The sequence below is a fragment of the Lonchura striata genome, chromosome 6 (genome assembly GCF_046129695.1).
Source record: "Lonchura striata isolate bLonStr1 chromosome 6, bLonStr1.mat, whole genome shotgun sequence".
Taxonomy (NCBI): domain Eukaryota; kingdom Metazoa; phylum Chordata; class Aves; order Passeriformes; family Estrildidae; genus Lonchura; species Lonchura striata.
In genome coordinates, this window is record NC_134608.1 from 60900062 (window position 1) to 60921788 (window position 21727).

Below are 21727 nucleotides of genomic sequence, written 5' to 3' on the forward strand. Positions count from 1 at the left end.
TTATTGTAATATTTATTAACTAACCAGACTATGTTAGTAAATAATAATTACTAATGTTATTATAGGTAATATAATATAATAAATATTTTAATATGATTTTTAAGATAAAATTTATATAGTCCATAAAAATTTTCAGGGCTTCTGTATGAGAAAAAGAGACAATTTGACAGGCAACAGTGGTAGTAAGCGACAGCAAGCACAAATCCTTGGCAACTGTCATTATCCTGCTGTTGGATTCACATCCCAAACTGTGGGATAACTTTGACCTCTATTGCTGTTACTGAGCCACCGTCTGTTAAATTAACTGTATTTTTAACTCAGCAAAGAACAATATTAGTCAGGTGAAGACTTATGCCATAGAAAATTGTATGGACTATCTATTTATCTTGGGTATACTGTTGCTCTCTATTTAAAAAGAAATATGGAGACCTACTTTAGTTAGACAATGATGAATAATGAGAAAATTTCACAAGAGGAGTGGAATGGAAATTTTGAATTTCAAAGTGTAGAACTAACTGAAAGTAGAAGTTCCTTCTGTAATAATTACAAAAATACCTCAGTGTTTTGGCCATGAATAAACCAAAGTTTAATTGCTTTTACTATTCTGATACTTAGGAGTTACTTAAATAAGAAAGGACAGGGAGGGCTTGATCTCATCCAATTTCTTTCTTGCTTTTTCTTGATCTTTAATACTGCTCTTGGCACAGTTACACTTGTGCTGATTTAGATCTTCCAAAGACTGGCTAAAACTGGAATGCTTGATATGGGTGAATATTACATCTAGACTTTTAGTCTATGGTATAAAGTAATTTTGTGTCATTAATAGTAGCCCCAAATTGAAAGTTGGAGCCTTTTGCTCTCATTATTTTTCATGTTTTTATGCAAATAAAGCCTTTATTTCAAGATTATGAGATAATTCAATGTTAATTCTGTATGAGGAAGGCATAGTGCAGCATAGCTGTACTTCACCATAATCCTGTCCTACAGCACTTTGTGCATTGCCCTTCTGATCCCAGCTTGTGCAAAGATTAATTGAGCTGAAATTTGAAATAATGCTTGCAGAAATAAGAATCAGGATGAAAGTGTTAACACAGTGTCATAAGGCATTTTGCAGCTTTAATTACAACATTGTAGGTTTTTCTGAACTCTGTACAGTCAACTAATACTAATTTATAGTAGTTGAAAGACCAGAGCAAAAAGATAAAATTTTAACTACATTTATCATATTTTTGCTTTGTGAAATGTTCCCCTCTCTGTGAAAAAAAAAACCCTCTTAAAATACTGAAGGGAAGCAAAGGTCTAAACAACTTCTATTTGCCCACAACATTCGCCTGCAATCAGCAATGGTATCAAGAAGGTCAAGACTTCAACATTGTTCTCCACATCAAACAAAATCTGTTCAGGGCTGTGATGGAGCATCAGATGTACAGACAGCTACACATCAAGCAGTACAGACGATTTCTCTCTTCTATCTCTTATATCTGAGAGAAACAGAGCTGAAAGTGTTCCCACAGGTCAGCCAAGGTAATCAAAGCTCTCCTCTGTTGCTTTTAATCAAGACTGCTGCAGTTCAGTCACCTTGTAATGATGACTCAGTTGATATTCTAATTTTTATTAAGATTTCTTGACCTAGAAATTTGTCGGAGTATAGTAGCCTTTAAAACCTTATTGATTCCAATCAAATCTTCCTGGAAGACAAAATTACAGTGAATCAGGCATGCCAGCCCACTTTACAAATTTTTAAAACTTAATAATAGATGGGTAATAGCCAACAAGCTGACCCCTCTGTAAAGAAGAATGTGATTTTCCATAATTAATCCAAAATGAATTTATTCTGTCTGTGGGGGAAATCCAAGAGAGCAATTAGATTTTGCAATGTACCATAAAGGTGATGAAAGAAAAGACAAAAGTGTGCTAGAACATACTTAGCTTAGATGTCCTCATCAAAAGCTTTTTGTTGTTGGTGTCTTCTGTTTTGAGGGAGGAAACTGTGGTAAACTGAGACAAAGCTATATGATTAGAGTTATTATGGAATCCCTTGATTTGTGACCTCAAATGGAATTCAAAGGGTGCTAATTTTTTATTTGGTAGCTATTTTCTGAAAGGACTTTTCCCAAAACCTTCAAGTCTTTGTGGTTGCTGATTTTGTTTAATAAGACATGGATATTAATATAATGGTCCCCTGGTGTATGAAAGAAATTTATAATTACTTTTCAAAGGGCCACGTTCTGGCTTTCTTTCTATATGATTTAGTACTCAACACTAAAGTAGATACATTGATTTATTACCATGACTTAATTTGGAAATTCTAAAAAGAAGAGAAAAAAATTATCTGGGATTCTTATGTGGTCACTTTGCCATTCAAGAAATGTGGAAACTTGATTACATATATGTTTCTATGGTTTAAATGAAGTATCAGTTCTGTGCTAATTTAAGTGAATGGGAAAATTCCCAAAATTTTTTAAGGGAGAGGAATTCACATCTTAGGCCTCAAACAAGTTTTGAGTTGTGCATGGGAACCTCTTGTTGAAGACCAGGAGAGAGACCATATGTCACAAATGTTCTTGCTGAATTATCACATTTTGTTATAGATCTGCTTTCCTCTCTTTTTTTTTTTTCTTCTAAGTATAGTCATACTATTTATATGTTCACTATACACGAATGTATGTTTATATTCAATAAAATATTCACTATTTTATTGTGTTATTATTCAGAAGAAGTATTATTTTTAAATAATAAATCATAAAGAAGCATTTTAAAATAGTATTGTGATGTTTTTAAACTGATTATTAGTTATTTTAATTTTATTCTGGCAGCTGTATTGAATATGTTTTGCTATCTGGGAAACAGAAACAATTAACAATAAGCCCCACTATGCAGTCACTATACAGGCATAATTGCTGTCAATTTGATTGAAATTTTGCCAGAGAAAAGACTGTCATAAGCTCTTACTTTTTAAACTAGAAGCAATATCCTACATATTATGCACTGAAATCTCCCTTTAATTAGGAGTTTTCTAAGAATCTAATTTTTTTCCTATGTTTATTTGAGCTGATAAATTTTGAAAAATAAATTGGGTGATCTATTTTCTTGTGGTGTTCTTAAGATATTTCATAAAAAGACTTCACAGCAACTAGTTTCCAGTATTTCAGAATTTCTGAATAAGCACAGTTTGGGACAAGTTAAGTGTATTTTGTTTGGAAGAGTTCAACTTCTCTGTATTTTTTATATTTATGTTTTAAGGTGTAGTAAAATACTTCTTACAGTGTGAAGAATTGTAATGACTGCATGCTCAGATCTTCTTTTTATGCAATTACTACAAAAGTTAAAAAAAAAAAATTTAAAAACTTCAAGAAGTTTTCTTAAAAAAAAAAAATTGGATTTTTTCTTTCAGATCCTAAACTGGATTTTCTTTTTTAACAGAATGAACTGTGTTCTCTGTTTCAAAACTCATGTCATATCCACAGGGCATTTGAAGTATCCAAAGTTATTAAACAGCAGCCAAATGTCATCAAAGTCACAGCTTAGAAAAATGGCACAAGAAAGATTTCTTTGCTGAAGTTTCTGTGTCCTTCATTAGGCCAGTAAGCCAGTAAGCTCTAATACCAATTTTCTTACATGCATAAAGTTTCTCTATAGCTTTTGCTTCAAATCTTGATATAAATCCTTTTTTTGCTTTAAATTCAGCTTATATGAAACTTTTCATTCTTTGTATACTATTTCTAAAATGCACAACTTGTTAAAAATACTTATAAATGCTAAGTGAACTAAGTCACAGAATGAAGTACAGTATCATTAGACATTAAAAGGAAAGGGCACAATACTTTAAACCCAAGTTTTTAAGGTCATGTGTGTTTCTCATGCTCTGATTTTTAATAATAATCAATAAAATTGTGAATTACCCGCAGTGCAGTTCACACAATTGGCATGGTAATTATGTTTCAGTTTTTAAGAGGGGTGAAAAATATTTCTGAATCCTCTGCAGTTGAGGTATTCATGAAAATGTTTGCACTGTCATTTTAAGAACATGAAGTACCTTGTGAGATTGCTGCTGCAAATTCATGGCAGCAAAAATTTATTTTATCAAATTACTTGAGAGCGGATTTTTCCATTTCCAGTCCTATTTGTCCCGATCCGATATTAGTGACAAACTAAGTCTGTTTGCAGTCAGCATTCCTTCCCCCTTGCATCCATTCAGCTGCTGGAGGAGTGCTCTGAGGAGCTGACTCGGAACATGGCTGCACAATGAGAGTTCTTGGCAGGCGACACCCAGACACCAGAACCAAGCACAGACCCCACGCTGCAACTGGAGAAACATTTCTGTGGCCGTCCAAAAAAACCCAGAAGGTAAAACCCCAAAACCAGAACTGAGAACCCCCAGCAAATGGTTTAAGGGGTGCGATTAAAAATGATTTTCATCCTGTCTTTTTGCATGGTTTAGCAAAACTAATGTTTACTCATTTACAGCTCAGTAAGAGGATAATGTGCTTAATGAAAGAAAAATCTACTGACAGCCACATTTATTGCCCTTCATTAGCATTGGTACTTAATTTAATATAGATCTGAATAGACATTAGGGAGCCTGCAGGAGGTTAAATGGTGAAAATGTAAAGAGATTATTGAATTTACTGTTTGGTTTCAGTGACATCAAACAGACATAATTAATTAGGTTTATTCCACTAGCAAAAATAATCCAGAATGTAACACTGGATTCATTAATACCATAATTTAACATTTTTTGGAAGTTTTATACAACAATATGGAATATCTTCTTTCCTACACTTTCTAAATTTTAGATTGTTTGGTGAGACCATTATTAAAATTTTTATTTGCTCCTTCTTACCATTTTATCAAAATGGTAATTATGTTTCAATTTTTAAGATGGGTGAAAAATATTTCTGAACCCTCTACAGCTGATGTATTCATGTAAATGTTTTCACTGTCATTTCAGGATCATGAAGTACCTTGTGAGATTGCTGCTGCAAATTCGTGGCAGCATTTTAAAACTGTAGCTTAAGTAGGGTTTAGTATCAAACTGAAGTTGCCACTTGGGAATTTTATCAAACTATTGATTCAGCCAACATTTGTGATAAATAACTTCTAATTATTACAACCTTAAATATTCTAAAAAACAAAATTATTATTAAGATGGTGTATATGTAGGTAGGAATCTACAGTTGCAGTGTACAATTCCAATGACAAATGTAAATAAGATCTATTGTTTACCACAACATGAAATGTTTGATTTTTTATAATCTGGTTATAGCAAATTGTTTGGTAGTGTTTTTAGAAAGTTAGAGATTACAAAGAAAAACAAGAAAAAATAATTCACATAGTTTTTATATTTTGTATATATATTGTATGTATTTTTTATACAGATTTCTCTGCATTTTGGGGCAGTTTTCTTGCGTACATTCTTTAGAAGTCTTTGGTTTTATTTTTCTACATAGCTTTTCAATAGCATTTCTTATCTTGGGAAGTATTAGGGGACGTATTTTAGTGTTAAATCATTCACTCAAAATTTCAAAATATTCAAGTGATCTTTCACGAAATCTTTAAGAGACTGATAATATTACAAATACCTTTTAAGACAATGTGTATATCATGCTCATTACTGGCTATTCACAAAAAAATCACTATTATATAGCTCTTTCTCCAAACAGAAACATTTAATATTAATTATGATATGAGTCCAGTAATTAAAGGCTTGTTTACATATACATGGAGGGATTTACAAAGGAAACTTATGTTAGTAAACCCGTGCCTCACATAATCAATTTAATACATTATAATCTCCCTTTTATAACAAAAATTATTCTGAGTATGGTTCAGGTGATGGAATCACCAGCAGGGCTGTAATTAATGGTCTGTATATTCAGGGAAAGGCACAGATCACTGTTTTTATTCTCACAGAAGTGTGTGATAAATCTGCTATTTGTGCTGTATGAATCATTAACACAATCCTATTATTGCAGGATTTTTGTAGGATTTTGCTGTTTGTCACAAAGTCTTCACTGGTACATGTATTCTAGTTTCTCCATGCGTATGACTTGAGTGTTTTGATAGATTTTCAAAGTCATTAAGTGAGTCTTTTTTTTCTTTCTCTCATTTTTCTCTTGCAAGCCAAGTTCAAAACAAAAACTTCTGTGCTTTGTCTGCGTATCTTTGGCTGCGTTTCATTGTGACATGCACTGCTGTTCTTTTAGCACCAAAATGTTGGCACACATTACTGAAAATTTCACACCATCTCTTGCTGGATCAGCAAGCTTAACCTACCAAAATCTGGTGTTGTTGAATGGTTTTTGACTGATAATCAATCTTTTTACTGCTCGACAGTTGTTGCTGGGACACAGACTAGAGCAGGTGGCAGATGTGCCTTGTCTTTTGAGAAAAGAAAGAGTAGGTGAGCTTGGGCACAGAGTGACATATTGTGTGTCCATTAAAAGGGTAAGTATAACAGCAAAAAGTCACTGCTGTAAGTGGAAAAGCCACCAATACCAGAAAAGAGGCCTTTTAACACCCCTGTTTACAAGTTTAATAGAACTGGAAAATGACAGTTCATGGCATAGGGTTCCACATCCTCAAAAATCAGAAGCCATGTTAAAAACATTCACAAATTATCTGTAAAACATTCCAAAGTATCTTTTTTATTTTAACAAAATATTTACACATATAATGAATGGTAATGCACAGATTTTTAAAAAGCTATATTATATTGAAGATAGGTTTTAGAGGTATATAGGGACAGGCAGTACCTATTTTATATTTTCTTTCTCTAGCCCAAGGCTGGGCAGAGAGCACAGAGTTGTGTGACTGGTCAATATCAATCAGTATAACACACTGATTTCAGTGTCTTTATACATTTCAGTCCTCAACACACAGGTAATCAGGTCAAATGTTAGCAGCACATATTTATTACATAGGAATAGAAGATCAGTGATGTAGTGTAAAGCCCTGCAAACATGGACAAGTGATGCCATGGAAATCTGACTGGCTTTTTACACCATAAGTATTTACAAGGTCATCACCTTTGTAGGAATTTGTTTCAAGTAGAAATCACAAAGTTTGTCAGAACTGTATCATTTTGCATAAAATTTCATTGCTTCAATACCTGGATGAAGTCTAACCCCTAGTGATGTTGGTGTCTTGGTTTATTGGGATTTATTAACCTTGTTGTCTTTCTAAAATATTAAAATTTAACTTGAGGGTTTGATTAAGCAAAGAAGGATTCAAACATAAGGTGACAAATTGCATGATCTGAGATAAAAATTGAAAGCCATTGCTGCTTCTAATTTAATTCAGTATTTATAATAAATACATGAGACATATCAGTGATGTGGTGCCATTCCAACAGGAGTTTAGCAAACAAAAATGTGTCACATTTTAAGCATTTAAATCCTATTTTGGGGGGTACTATTGTGGAGCAGAACTGTGCCAAAGACCTGATTCTCTGTCATGTGTAGTTCCTGCACGTCATTTCGTGATGGTCAGTGGTTGTATTTAATTAACTATTGGAAATTTATTTGGAAATTTTACATTTAACTAGTGGAAATTTAGGGGAGCACATATACTTGAGTGTTGTTTATAGACAAATATATTTAGCAGTTGCCGAATTTCAAAATATAGTGGGTATTTTCCTTATTCTTTTACTCCTTTGTGTCTCTCCTGCCAGCTTTTATTGTACCTCCACACCTCATTACCATTGAATTTCAGGTGTTTCCAGTGTTCTGCTCATGCTTTTTTTATTATTTATCAGTTTCTTCAGCTGGTACTATCTTATTTCTATTTGATTCAATAGCAGTGACTTTAGGAAACTTGCTGAGTAAAATAATCAATTAGCTATCACTCCTTCATAAAGGAAATTATGCATATCAGTCATGCTATTGTGGGGAAAATGGCTTCTTGAGTACTTTATGTTCCATTCAGCAATTTTTCAGTTCCTGTGTTTGCCATTTACCATGACCTTGCTTCAGAGTGTGGTTGCATTTAAAACAGGACATCTTTTCTGCAAGTAGTGTCAGTGAAAAGATGGATTCTAACCATTGACCAGTTTGGAAATGTTTAAATTGCAAGCAGCATTCTAAGTACTCTAGGAGTTTTTCTCACCAGCAAATAAAACTTAAAGTTGTCATATTTTATTTTTCAGAAAAAAATGAATCTTCTCTTTAGACTTGATTGATTACAGAAAATTTTATTACAAAATTTTCTGTAATGACTATATTGTATGTTATTATTTCAGTGCATTTATACTGGGATTTTGCATGAAAAAAGACCCAAAAAATATGCAGCAATGTGTAAATCATCATATATTATGAGCTTATTCTTGTTTTAGGTTGGAGATCTTAAGACCTAAACCAGAGATGTGTTGTAAGAGATGGGCGTTTTCTCTTGCATCAAAAGTTTTTTTAAATATTTCATAACAAAATAGAATTGATTATTTCTACAATAGCTTGATCATATCCTGAAATATAGACTAACACAACCCTGCTCTTTGAGAAGGATGTAGGTAACATCTAGAGTACATTTTAAGGGCTTCTCTCAGAAAACTAATTTAACTGTTATTGTGGAAAATTCAGATTCACATTATTATTAGAGATTCTTACAGCCTTTTTCTGTTGTGACGACCCTTTTTGAAATCTTCTGAATTTTTGGAAGATGCCAATTTATGAGCTATTTCAATACAGAAGTCTCCCTTCTTGATGCTCAGTGGCATAGAGATCTTTAGGGTTTGGGGTTTTTTTTTATACAGGAATCTAATGGTAATAGATATGCCACTCTAATATACCCTGTCTTTTCTTCTGTAGATTTTTCCCCTGGCAAACTCTACTACTTTGGCATAAGAATCAAAGGCACATGTGTCAGTGAATCACAGAATTGCAGAATCACTGAATCACCAAATCACAGAATCACACAGTCACAGTGTGCGATCACACAATCACAAACAATTACACAATCACAGAGAATCACAGAATCACACAGAATCACACAAAATCACCAAATCACAGACTGTGTGATCACACAATCACACAATCACAGAATTAACAAATCACAGACTGTGTGATCACACAATCACACAGAATCACAATCACACAGAATTACCAAATCACAGAATCACAGAATCACACAAAATTACATAGTCACAGTATGTGATCACACAATCACAGGGAATCACAGAATCACACAAAATCACAGAATTACCAAATCACAGACTGTGTGATCACACAATCACAAAATCACAGATAATCACACAATCACACAGAATCACAGAATTACCAAATCACAGCCTCAGAATATGCTGAGTTGGAAGGCACCCATCAGGATGGTGGAGTCCAGCTCCTGGCCCCGCACAGGACACCCTGAGAGTCACGTCCTGTGGCTGGGAGCATTGTCCAAACTCTTGAACTCTGGCAGGCTCAGCAGTACTCCCTCAAGAGTTTCCACAGGAGATTTGGATAAATTTTTCTTCCAGTTGATATGTATGAAGCACTGTTGATGGCACAATGGCCACAACAAATGTGTATTTTCAGATTTTAGCTTTCCTTCCTGGTCTTTGGCTTTACTGTCTTGTCCATTAACATTGGCAGTTTGTTAATGGAATAGGAGAGACCTTTGTGATGTGCTTTAGCTCAGTGATGTTATGGGGGTAAGGACATTTTCCACCATTATGGTTTGATTTCTGGGAGCAAGAATTAGCCTTAAAGAAGGAAACATGAAAACTTAACTAGATGTAAACTGATAGTCAAAAGTGATAATGAATTTGCACACACAAGCACATAAGACAAGTTGGTCAGGGTAATAAACATCACCAGATGGAATATTTTTTCAATAATACGTTGGGAACTACTTTGTGATTGAAAAGGCCGTAATTCAAAAATTACATGAGTGTAAGATTAATTATACAAATGGAATTGTTCAGATAACCAGCCAACACCCATTCCAATGTGCTGCTAAACAGAAATGACTAAACTCTTTATATGGAGTTTCCACTTTTTCAACTGATAGTATCAAATGATAGTATCTACTACATTCTATATATATGCATCTATAGATAAACAAATGCCTTATTTCTTACCCTTTTAGCCCTTCAAAAAGGACTGGTTTGCATTGTACTTTGCTTTAGAGCAGCAAAGAGTAAGATGTATTCATTAGTTAGGTGTCAGTACTTTGTTTTTAGGGAATGCAGACCCTGATGCCCTTCCCATAATCCACCTGAATTTAAAGAGAGAGAACTTAAAATTCCTTCACAAATTTCTACACTAAGCTCAGGCTGTGAGATGTCTGGATTTGACAAGGTGTCTTTCTGCACCTTTTCAAGATATTCACATCTGTAGGAATATAATCACGATAAAGAGGTCTGTAATAAAATTCTGTATTATTAATAAAACAAGAATAATGCTGTTTTCTAGACTGGAAATATACTTTCCAAATATGGCTTAAAACTGTATGTTGAATAAAAGAACATGGAAACAGTAAGGTACAGCCACATCAATTTAAATTAAATGCTAAAAGTACAGATCTATTTACTTAGGGCTTGGACTTGTGCTTACACCTCCCCAACAGTATCCCAGAAGACAAATTTTTGATACAACCTTATGAATACAAAGAACCAGTAGTTACAGGAATGTTTTCCCCTACCTTTCACATGGGAACAGATGAAGATCTTGGCCTGTAGAGCCTTTGTCTAATCCCTTTGTTTGCACTCAGCCAGAGTGTTTAAATGAAATTTTATTCAAGAAATGTCAAACGCTGAGACCTCTACCCTCACTAATCTGAAGATTGCTGTAAGAATATGTTTAAAATAATAAAAACCTAATTTAATAATTAATAACAAATAATTTAATAATGCTAAAAATAAAATTATTTATTATTACATCTCTGATGCCTAATATAAAAACACCCTCCATCCAAAATGATTACCAGCCATGCCAAATGGAGAAATTAAAATCTTGAACAAGACAGAGTCTTCCAATCATTATCAGTCTAGATCCAGCACTCCTAAGTTCAAGGGAAAAATGGAGAGGAATGGTGCAGATAAATGGAGAGAAGGGCTGACTGAGAGGCATTCTGCCTCTTCTCTGTGCCAAATGAAAGAAAATTGCTTGCACTGTAAACCATCAACCCATCAACTGAGCTTGGGGCTGCCAAAAAGCCTGGCAGTTTTAACATTTCACCCAGTCTCTAAGTTTCTATCATTCTGCATTTTTGCTGCAGTGTCTGCAGGGCTTGTCTTGTTTATTCTGTTTGGCATTTACACCTGTTTAATCCCCAGATAATTTTATGTTTAGTTGAGTGCAAATAAGGTAAGGATTCATATGAAATTACATGAACAAATATTAATTCTTTTTAACGCTTCCAATACCAAATGTTTTATTTCTTCAAACAATTTTCTTTACTTCTGGAGTGTTAATAGTTTTTAGTATTGATTCCCTCTTCAGTTAGACATATTAGCAGTTTTAATTGGTAGTAATTTGCATATTTTAAATTATTTACCAAAGTAACTTCATTTTTTGGGAAGGAATTATAGCATGTTTTTTGTAATTTCTACATTTCAGATTCCTATCATACAAAAAATAATGAAAAACTGATTATTCATCGATGAACCTATACTTTTATTTGTGTTTTGTGAACACAATACAGAAGTACTCTCACAATCTGGGGATCTTCTTTATTTTAAGTGGACTTTGCTACCATGACCTATTTTCCTTAAGAGTTCATAGAAAAGGTCAGGGCGAGGGGATGAGGCTTGTTGATTGGCAGAGAATATGGGATGTTTGTAATTTTAATAAAATTTAGTATTAAGACATACTTCAAATAATATGTCAGCCTAGTGTTAGTGAGTTTAAAACCTAATGACAACTGCTGTCATTATTAGTTTAATATAGCCATTGTGCCTGTGGCAATAAATGATGACACTTCAGAACATGCAGAAACAAAAAGCTCTCAAGTATTTAAAGAAAAGGGAGTGACTGTAAACTTAGTTAAACACAGGAATGTGACCTGGGCATAATATGTTTCCCCAATAGAGAGGCATCTGGAATTTGAACAGAGAGCATAATTGAATGGAACATTATCTGTTCTTCCCACTAGGGTTTAAATTTTAATTTTATTTTTAAATTTAATTTTGATTTAAATTTTAATTTTGTTTCAACTTTATTAAGGAAACTTGGGCCTTTCTTCCTATTTTATAAAGATAAATCAGGGAGTTTAATATTTATTATACCACTTTTATTGCTACATAAGATATATTTCAGGTTCATGTCTCTGTTACTATTCTGTACCCTTTAAAATGTGTTGCTCAATTTTTCAAAATCCTAAAAAGTGGGAACTGAGGAAAATTATGTCCTCTTATTCATAGATAAAAATGTATTTTTCCCGGCAGTATGTTTTAGACTCATGAAGTTTTGAAGTTTGCTCCTGGCAGTGTTTGGTATTTATTTCTGTGAAGATGAGAAAAGATAAAGAAGTTAAAGCAAGATGTGTCTGAGTACATAGGCATAATGTAATATATAGTATACAATATCAATGTATGTGTAATGCCTTTTGCTTGTCCCCTTAAACCCATTAATTTATTGATTTCTGTAGTTGAAGAAAGTTTCTTACAAGTCTGTAAATCTTGTTTAAGCAACAACAGCATAAAGGAATTGTGAAGGAAAGGGTAGAGGTGTCAGGAGAGTAAGAAAACTGAATTTTGAAATCAATTCAATGTAAACAGGAAATGGAAACCTGGGCTCATGATCAGTGTAGTCCTCAGACAGGGATATAGGGAATGTCATATGAGGATTTTAGGTCTCTGAGAGTTTTTATTGTCATTCTACTGTGGCCATTCTTCATTCCTAACAGTGTTTGGGTAGGGGCTGCTTCCATTTAGGTAATATATTCTCTTTACCCACACTTCTCAGTGTAATATCAGTTTGCTGAGGTAATTTTATTTTCTGTGCCAAATTACTGACTAGTGTTTCTGATATTTTTTTTGCATAATTTAAATGACTAACATTGAGTATAATAAGAAGAATATAATTTAATTTTTGAAATTTGTGGTAAATTCTGGCACAAAAATTTATGAAAAATGTGTGTATAAAATTAGGCTAGTATTTGTAGATTTGCAGTATCAAGTACTCAGTGTTAACACAGTGCTTGTCTAATTAAGGTAGATTAGAGCTGGTAGTAACTTGTCCAACTGTCTGCTGCACAGTGGCAGATTACTGAGAATCACAGGATGATTTGATTTGGGAAGGATCTCTGCAGTTCACCTCATCAGGTCTCCTCAGATAGGGATAACTTCAGAGGCAAGTCTGAACATGAATCAAATCCACTTGTGTTGAAGCAATGCTGTTAGGTCCTTGTAGATGAACTAAGTAACCAATGCAAGAAGGACTTATATGCCAAACAGCTTCCCTGGTTTGATTTTTGGATTTTTTTTTTTTTTTTTTGTAGTTGTTAGTTATAGGATACTATCTCTCCCTAAAAACCCTGTCAGTCTTTCCATTGTCCATGTTTGCTCTATTTCTGTTACTTATCCTTGTCACAAATGAGATTTGATGCCTCTGATTAAACACCTTGTTTGGACATTATGGAAGCCTGGGGTTACAAAATCCTTAAAATCCTTACCCTAGTACCAAACCAAGTTCTTTATTGTCAATGGTCTGTAAAGTCAGATTCCCATGCCTTTCCCCTTTCCCCTTTCCCCTTTCCCCTTTCCCCTTTCCCCTTTCCCCTTTCCCCTTTCCCCTTTCTCCTTTCCCTGCTTTTGCCTTTGCCTTTTTCTTTCCTTTTTCTTTCCCTTCCTTTTTCTTTCCCTTCCTTCCTCTCTCTCTTCCCCTGATAATTTGTCATTGCAGTACAGACCAATAGCAACAGGAGAGAGATATCAGAGCACTCTGCAAACTGGAGACTGTGGGCACCGTCCTAGGAATTGTGAAAGCTGGAGCTGTCAGAATGAGAAGGTTATAGAATCTGATGCCCCTCTGCCCAGGAAATAGAAACACTTGGCCACTCTATAAATGAGACTTTACCATGACTCTTCAGGTAATTTTTAAATGTAAATGCTGATTTTCTTTGTGACAAGTGCTATCACTGTTTGTCTTTGTATTTAGTGTATATCATTGAAGGAGTTTTGCTTTGGAGGTTCCTGGCTTGTGAGCCCCAAAAGACTGGCAGCTGCTGAATAATCAAACCAGACAGGATCATGATGCACAGAAGTGTCAATGTACAGACAATTTTAGGTGGCAAGAATAATTTCTGTTTGAAAATAAGGGAAGACAAAGATACTCAGGTACTTGATTTTATGTCCGTGCCACTCTGAAGTGGCAGAAGTGTATTGATTACCATGAATAAACTTCTTCCACATATCAGTCTCATGGACATCTTGTTCATTCAAGGCTGGGAATAAAAGTCATGCTTCACATTTTTGGCCATGCAGATTCCTGGAGGGTTTATTCCTGTTGTTCTTGAATCATGCTAGCAGGCTTATCCTGTGTAATACAGACAAGCTTGACCTTCAGAACAAGTCTCAGCCTTGAGGGATACTGTGAGCATGACCTTAAAGGATGGACAAAATTTTTCTTTATCACATTCTTTGGTTTAGGCAGCTGTAATCTCCCTAAATTTGCCTTTAGGCATCTACTGGCTCTTATCATTCAATGCCAAATGATCTCTAAGTTTCACCTTATGTCATCTTCCATTATAATCTGGATCAGCTGCTGCTTCTTTTCCAAGCACCATGCTGCTCAGGTGGAAACCTTTTCTTAGGGTGGCACACCTAAACTGAGAGCATCCTTTTACCCTTGTGTAACAAACGACTTGAAATGCTTGATTATATGGCAAATAACACTTAATATTCATCCAAAAATGAAATAAATTAACACCCCACCAAACTAGATCATGATGCAGACTTAGACTAGATTTGGGAATGCAAATCAGAGCCTTCTCTTCCCAGGCTTAGGCCCTTCCTGAAACTTGTCTGAAAATATGCTAATTCAAAAACTTACAAATGATAGTCAGTCCATCTTTTACTCACAGCTGTTGAGATTTTGAGATCTATTTTCCAATGTTAGTAGACATATTTTTCCCCATTAATTAAACTGGTCTTGCAACCCCCTCATTATTACAAGATCACTATATTCTTATGGCCAGAAGAGGAATTAATGGACAAGTCAAAGGAAGGTGTGATTCAAGATGTGTTGTTCTTAATGAGAATTCTGAAATACGTAATGAAATACATCATTAATTAAATACATCCTGAATTCTGGAATGCATCCCCCCTATTGCTGCAGTCTCATGTGGCCTGAAACCTGCATTGATGGCAGGACCAGGAGTTAGTCAAGCCATTCTATAAGCTGAGTGGACAGTGTCTTATACAGTCAAACAAGTTTATCTTTCCACACAAACAAGGGTTATTAACAGAAAAAATGACCATAAAAAAACATCGTCAAAATCTTGTTGTTCATGAAGTAAAAGGAACTTTAATATATGAATAAGTGGTTCTCATCCATGTTGTCATCCAAATCCTTGTAGAGAGGAGATTATTTCAAACCCCTACAATTTTTCAGGAGTCCCACTTCTAAAATTTATTTACTAAAACTTTCATGCTTTCTCAATGAATAATAAATCAATAATAACAAATTTTTCCCAATTCTTTAATAATGACTGTTCCAAATACATGGAATTGTTAACGTCACTTCTGCATTTCCTGATCTAGCATTTCTCCATTTATCTGTAGCTAACAATAATAATTGAAATTATGCTGTGGCAGATAAAAGAGTGATCTTCACCTGTCTGTATCCTACCTGGCAGTTTTACCTATACCGTGTGAGCTTGAGACTCCCCAGTGCAGCCAGTGTCAGCAAAGTCATTTGATGCTGGAATGGGTGGCAATGTGTAGGATTTTAGCAGAAGATTTTAACAAGTCCATACCAAATGTACATGCCAAATTTCACAGCAACCATAGAATAATTTCCTGATAACTGCAGGAGCAGATTTGTTCTGTTTAAAAAGTGGAGATAAGGCAAAATTCCTAAATTCTACAAGAAACTGGAAGGGCTCTGGAAAAGAGAGCAGAAAAATAGAGCTACATCTATGTTACCAAGTTGTAAACAACAGGAAAACAAATGTGTGGAAGGAAGCAGTTGTTTGTACAGAGGATCTCAACGCCCACACTATACATGTTTTAAAAGACAATACCCTGAGCTATTTCCAGTCTGTACTGTGGAACCATGCAGAGGCTTTGGATCACATCCATTGCTTTAATTTATCCAAATGATATCTGTTTGCATGCTTTGGAACTGTTCTCTGATATGAATCAAAGTACATTAAGTGGAAGCTTTGGGTCCCTTACCTAAAAATTGCAGTCTTTGCTTGACCTGCTGTAGATACATCCCCATGGAACAAAACAAACCACAGTTGTTCAAGTGAAAATTTGAAATTCCCTTTCCTGTTGAGAGGTAAGTTTTACTACAAAACCCTTACTGGATTAATAATTTATCAATTCATATTCTCAGTCCTCATAAGTTAAATTCAGCTGTACTGAATTCAATAAAATTGCCTAATTTACATTCACTAAGGATCTAATCCATGAACAGTCACTAAAGATTTAATTGGGAAACTAAACCATGGTTTAATGACAGGGCTGGTATTTTATTTCTTCAAATTCATTGCCAGTATCAATGCTGATTAGAAGATTAATTTTTTTGTCTTAGAATTTTAAAGTGCTACGAAAGGCTCAGCCATTTTTACTTTAGTGGATTTAGAGACATTTAGTAATAAAATCAACACATCCTTTATATTTTATAATAATGTAGCCTCATGATATAAAGGTCTATAAATTGAAACCATTTTTTCAAAAGAACTGTCATGCATCTAATGTAATCCAAGTGTAATGACAGCAGTATGAAGCTTGCATTTTCAAAATTATGTGTATAGACACATTCCATTAATGTTAATGGCAGTTACAAGGCTAAGGTTCAAATTTTCCTGAGTTAATCCTCTAACTCCCACTGATTTTAGTGATCTTAGGTTAAGGAATAATTTTTAAAGGCCTTCAGCCCCTAAGTTTTTAAATATATCCAGCTCAGAGTGAGTTGTTATCGGTCCAATGATTGTGTTTATTGGCACAGGTCTGATCCATAGCTGGATACTGATTGTATTTCTGCATGCAATGTGCAACAATTTCCTTTGAAGGTTTAACTGTAAGTACATTTTGTGCAGTGGCAGTACGCCATTTAGAGGTAATTTCCTAGTGTTTGGGGAAGGAAGAAAACTAAGAATTGAAATGAAATAAAAATGTCATTTATACGATGCGGTGTCAGAGGTGGAACCCAAACAATGTACAAAAGGTTCAGACTTAATTTTTCTGAAGCAGAAGAAATGAGAGGCATTTCATTTTTGTAGGTGAGAAGTGAAATGTTCCTCTCTGCTCACTGATAGAGGCATGCTAAGGTGAATTTTAATTATGACTAAATTGTGGTATTACTCTTTCATACCCTGAACATCTGTTCCCTTCAGGAGCGATGATTTATGCAGGCTATCACTGCAGACAGCTTGCTACAGCTTATGTCACGGTTAGGAGGAAGCTGGTGGTACTATTTCAGAAAATACCAGCATCTAAGTGGAGACAGGCCAGTGGGTATTTTTAAGGTAGTAGAGAAAGGGGAGCATGATGTGTCTGTTTTCAGTTTTGAAGCCAAATATTCACTTTTTTTTTTTTTTTTTTCTTTCAGACCATCTGTCATTGGTGAAGAAAGTATCTCGGACAGTGAATGGTTCTTCATAGTGGTGTCAAGCAAAAGAAAAACCAAACCTGTCATTGTCATCTATGTGTAGAAAATTACTGAGAGCACCTCTGTTAGAATTTTAGTGTTTAAGAACTGTACAGGGCATGGTAACTATGAGAATGCTGCTCTACAAAATCAAATTGAAAAGGTAACCTTTGTTAATTAGCATATTTGAATAAATAATCTCGAAAGTACATTCATTGTTACTGCACTTGCATTGCTTTTGTTTAGTTATAGGTTATGATTTAAGAAAAGCAAGAATAACATCCCTTAAATTATAAAGCCTTGGAATTCAATAAAGCAGGGATTACATTAAGTTCAGGTTATATAAGGGAAATTTTATTTCCCTGCTCCCTCTTTTCTGAAATCCCCTTGCTATTTAACCTGCCTTTCTTTGCCTATTCCTTCTTCTGCTTCTCTGTGTGCTAATTAATAGCATGTAATCTGAAGATTTATAGCCAAGAAAGATAATTTCTAATATTACCTGAGGTGAGGGTTATATGTGTATGCAAATATAGTCAATTTTGATTTGGTTGGATATTATAAATATTCAGTAGTTAAAATGCTTGTCTTAAAAGACACAACACTATAACCATATCCAGAAGTTCTATATACAAGAGTATTTTTTTCCTATATAGAGCATTTTAACACTTTCTAAGCACTTTAGTAGGTTTTAGAAGAATTTACATGCTGTCTTTGTTTTCAGGTAAGTCTAGAAGGGCCTTTGTACTTGTCCCAAAACAAGTACAGCACATATGCTTTATGCTACCTCATGCCTGTTATTATTGTGTGATATGTTTGAAAAAAGTTTTAAAAAATAAATTTTAAGTGCTTTTCAAACCTAGAGTGGGTAACAACATGGAATCCTTTGCAACAATTTGCACTACACATAAGGAATTTTGAATGCCTGGAATATTAGTATTCAGTCCCTCCTGAATTATGTCATCCAGGTTTGGGGTTTTTTTTTAAGATTGTAGGACAATACAATAATTGTAGATCCCTTCCAACTGAACTGTTCTATTTATTCACTATAGTTTTCACCCACTAAAATAATACCCAGGAGAACTATATAACTACATCTGGCACAGTTAACGGAAAGTCATTTCTCTGTCAGTTTTCTGATATTGCCTTTGATAGAGATCATCCCATATTTTGAATATAAATTGAGTGTTTTGCCATCAATATTGGTGCTAATAGATGTCAAGATACTGCATTCAAATGTGAATAATAATTCTTCAGCAGAAAATGTTCTTACAACCTCTTGTCTAACTAGAACATCCACAATTCCTTCAATATGATGAGGATAATCAAACACAGACCAAACTTGTCTGTACACTGGAGCACAAAAAAGATCAGCAGTAATTTCTGAACATCCCAGAAAAAACTGCTAATCAATCCTTTTTTCTTTCTTTTCCTCTGAAATGCCTTGACCTAGAACATTAATTATGAAAGTGATATCCATGACTCCTCAGAGATGTGTGGGCTGCCTGTAAAGGGTGGCTGGGCAGGGAGCTGTGGATGCCCAACAGTGACAGGCCAAAAGTGACTCAGACTAGTTTGGAGTGTGTTCCAAATCAGGGCACTGTTGCTAAAAGAAGTTTCCACCACTTGTGCCCTGGCATTGTAGGAATTCTGCAGCTCCCTGGCCAGTGCAAGGATTCTGCTCCATCATTCAGTGATGATGATATATGACAAAAATAAACCAGCTGAAGTCATCAATTTTAATCTGGAATAGTTTCTGGAGACTGATCTACTGCACACAGTACAAGAAAAGAGGTTGCAGGGGAGTCGAAAGAAACAAATGAGTCTGCAAGACAAAAACTGCTGGAAAGTTCTGGCATGTATGTTCTGCTTTGTGGGAGGAAGAAGAACTGGGGGCAAAGGGACAGTTGTGTGTTCTGTGCAAGTCATGGTGTGCTGGTTTGGTAGAGAGTAGGGGTAGAGTTCATTTTCTGTGCAGTGGCTGGTGTGGGGCTGTGTTTGGATTTGTGCTGAGCACAGGGCTGGTCACACAGAGATGTTTTTGTTGTTGCTGCTGCACAGAGCCAAGGCTTCTCTGCTTTTTGTGAGCTCCACTGTGAGGGAGCTGGGGGTGCCTGGGAGGGAGGGAGGGGACACAGCCAGGACAGGTGACCCCAGCTGACCAAAGGGACATTCCAGGCCATGTGGCATCATGCTCAGTGTATAAAGTGGGGACAAGAAGGAAGAAGGAGGAAAAGGGGACCATTTGGAGTGGTGGCATTTGTCTTCCCAAACCTTACCTGTGATGGGACCCTGCTCTCCTGGAGAAGGCTGAACTCCTGCCTGCCCATGGGAAGCAGGGAATTAATTCCATTTTTTCCTTTCCTTCTGTGTGTGTGGCTTTTGCTTTCCCTATTAAACTGTCCTTATCTCACCCGATGAATATTCTGGCTTCAACCCTTTCCATTTTCTCCCCTGTTCCGCTGCTGGGGTCCAGTGAGCAGCTGCCTGGGGCTGGATTGTTGGCTGGGGTTAAACCATAATGAAAAGTCAGCATATTTAAAATAAACTGCAAATTGGTGTCACAGGCATTAATGCAAAATAATTATAAAACAGAAATATTTTTAAACCTTAATCAATTTTTAAACCAGTCAAGTGATTAAAAAAGAAAAATTATTTCTTGCTGGGAAAAGCCAAATTACCATAAAAATCACAGTACTGTATCAGACTAGACTTTCACATAGTCCAACATCCTGTCTTGAAGTAGATGTCTAATAAAAAGTGGGAGAATAAAGGCAGCATATGGTGCATATGGTGCATATGTTGATAGTTTCCTAGCACACTGCCCTAATCTGGAACAACACCGGTTATGATGCAGTCAAATCACCAATGTATCATAGGCAGAGCATTTTCTTTCCCCTTAATGCAAATATTATTTGTTATTTGAAACTTTATTCCTTCCCTTGGCAGTGTCATTGACTTAGCATGATTTAAAAGAAACTATTAAAATGTGAGGGTTTTCAATGTAAAACAGGCAAATGCTCAGCAGATTGTTGCTATTGTGTGAAGTGTGCTCGTTTCTTCTTTGTCAGTAAATACTTCTTTGCAGGCTGAAGGATGTTTGATTCTCTGTGTTCTGAAACCCTGAAAAAAGGGATGACTTTCTCACTTCACTTCTAGATCTGTATCACTGAAGGAATGGGGAAAAAGACACACTGAACAATTACTCTTTCTGTTTCCATTCTCAAAAAAGCACATTTACCAGGCTGTACAAGCTCCACAGCCTTCCTCCCATCTCTACTTAGTCAACTCCACACCCACCACAAAGCAATCAGTACACTGATCTATAGCAAAGAGTTAGATTCAGAATTCCAATCCACAAGGAATTTTCATGCTGAAAATGCCTATCCTTATACAATTAAAATTGCATGTTAAGTATGTTTATAAAATTTGAAATAAGAGATGATATATAGTTATAAATGGACACAATATAGAGTTGGATACATAGACAATACATATTTTTTTCTGATTAGTTTTATATTTGAAAATAAGTGTATGAAACATTTTTTTTTCTGTCTCACCAAAGTCCAGAAAATGCCTAAAATAATGTTCATTTTACTCCTGAACCTGATTCTCCCAAATCTATTTTAGTAATTTTCAGTTGGGCAACTGTATAGAAAAGCAAGGAACTTTTTTTTGTAAAGGATTGGAAACTGAAGCATATGTTCATTTTAATCCTGAACCTGATTCTCCCAAATCTATTTTAGATAGTAATTTTCAGTTGGGCAATTGTATAGAAAAGTAAGGAACTTTTTTTTGTAAAGGATTGGAAACTGAAGCATATGTTCATTTTAATCCTGAACCTGATTCTCCCAAATCTATTTTAGATATTAATTTTCAGTTGGGCAATTGTATAGAAAAGTAAGGAACTTTTTGTTGTAAAGGATTGGAAACTGAAGCTGTTGGAGGACCTTGACCCCATTGTCAGAAATTGTAAT

The 21727-nt window shown here is 35.0% G+C and overlaps 1 long non-coding RNA gene across 1 annotated transcript; it reads left to right on the plus strand.

Annotated features, from left to right (window-relative positions):
- The first annotated feature begins 13992 nt into the window (after positions 1 to 13992).
- LOC110473833 (uncharacterized) lies at positions 13993 to 17953 on the plus strand. Its single transcript, XR_004148356.2, has 3 exons — positions 13993 to 14025; positions 17112 to 17183; positions 17715 to 17953. It is a non-coding gene; the product is annotated as an uncharacterized LOC110473833 (long non-coding RNA).
- Positions 17954 to 21727: the final 3774 nt, after the last annotated feature.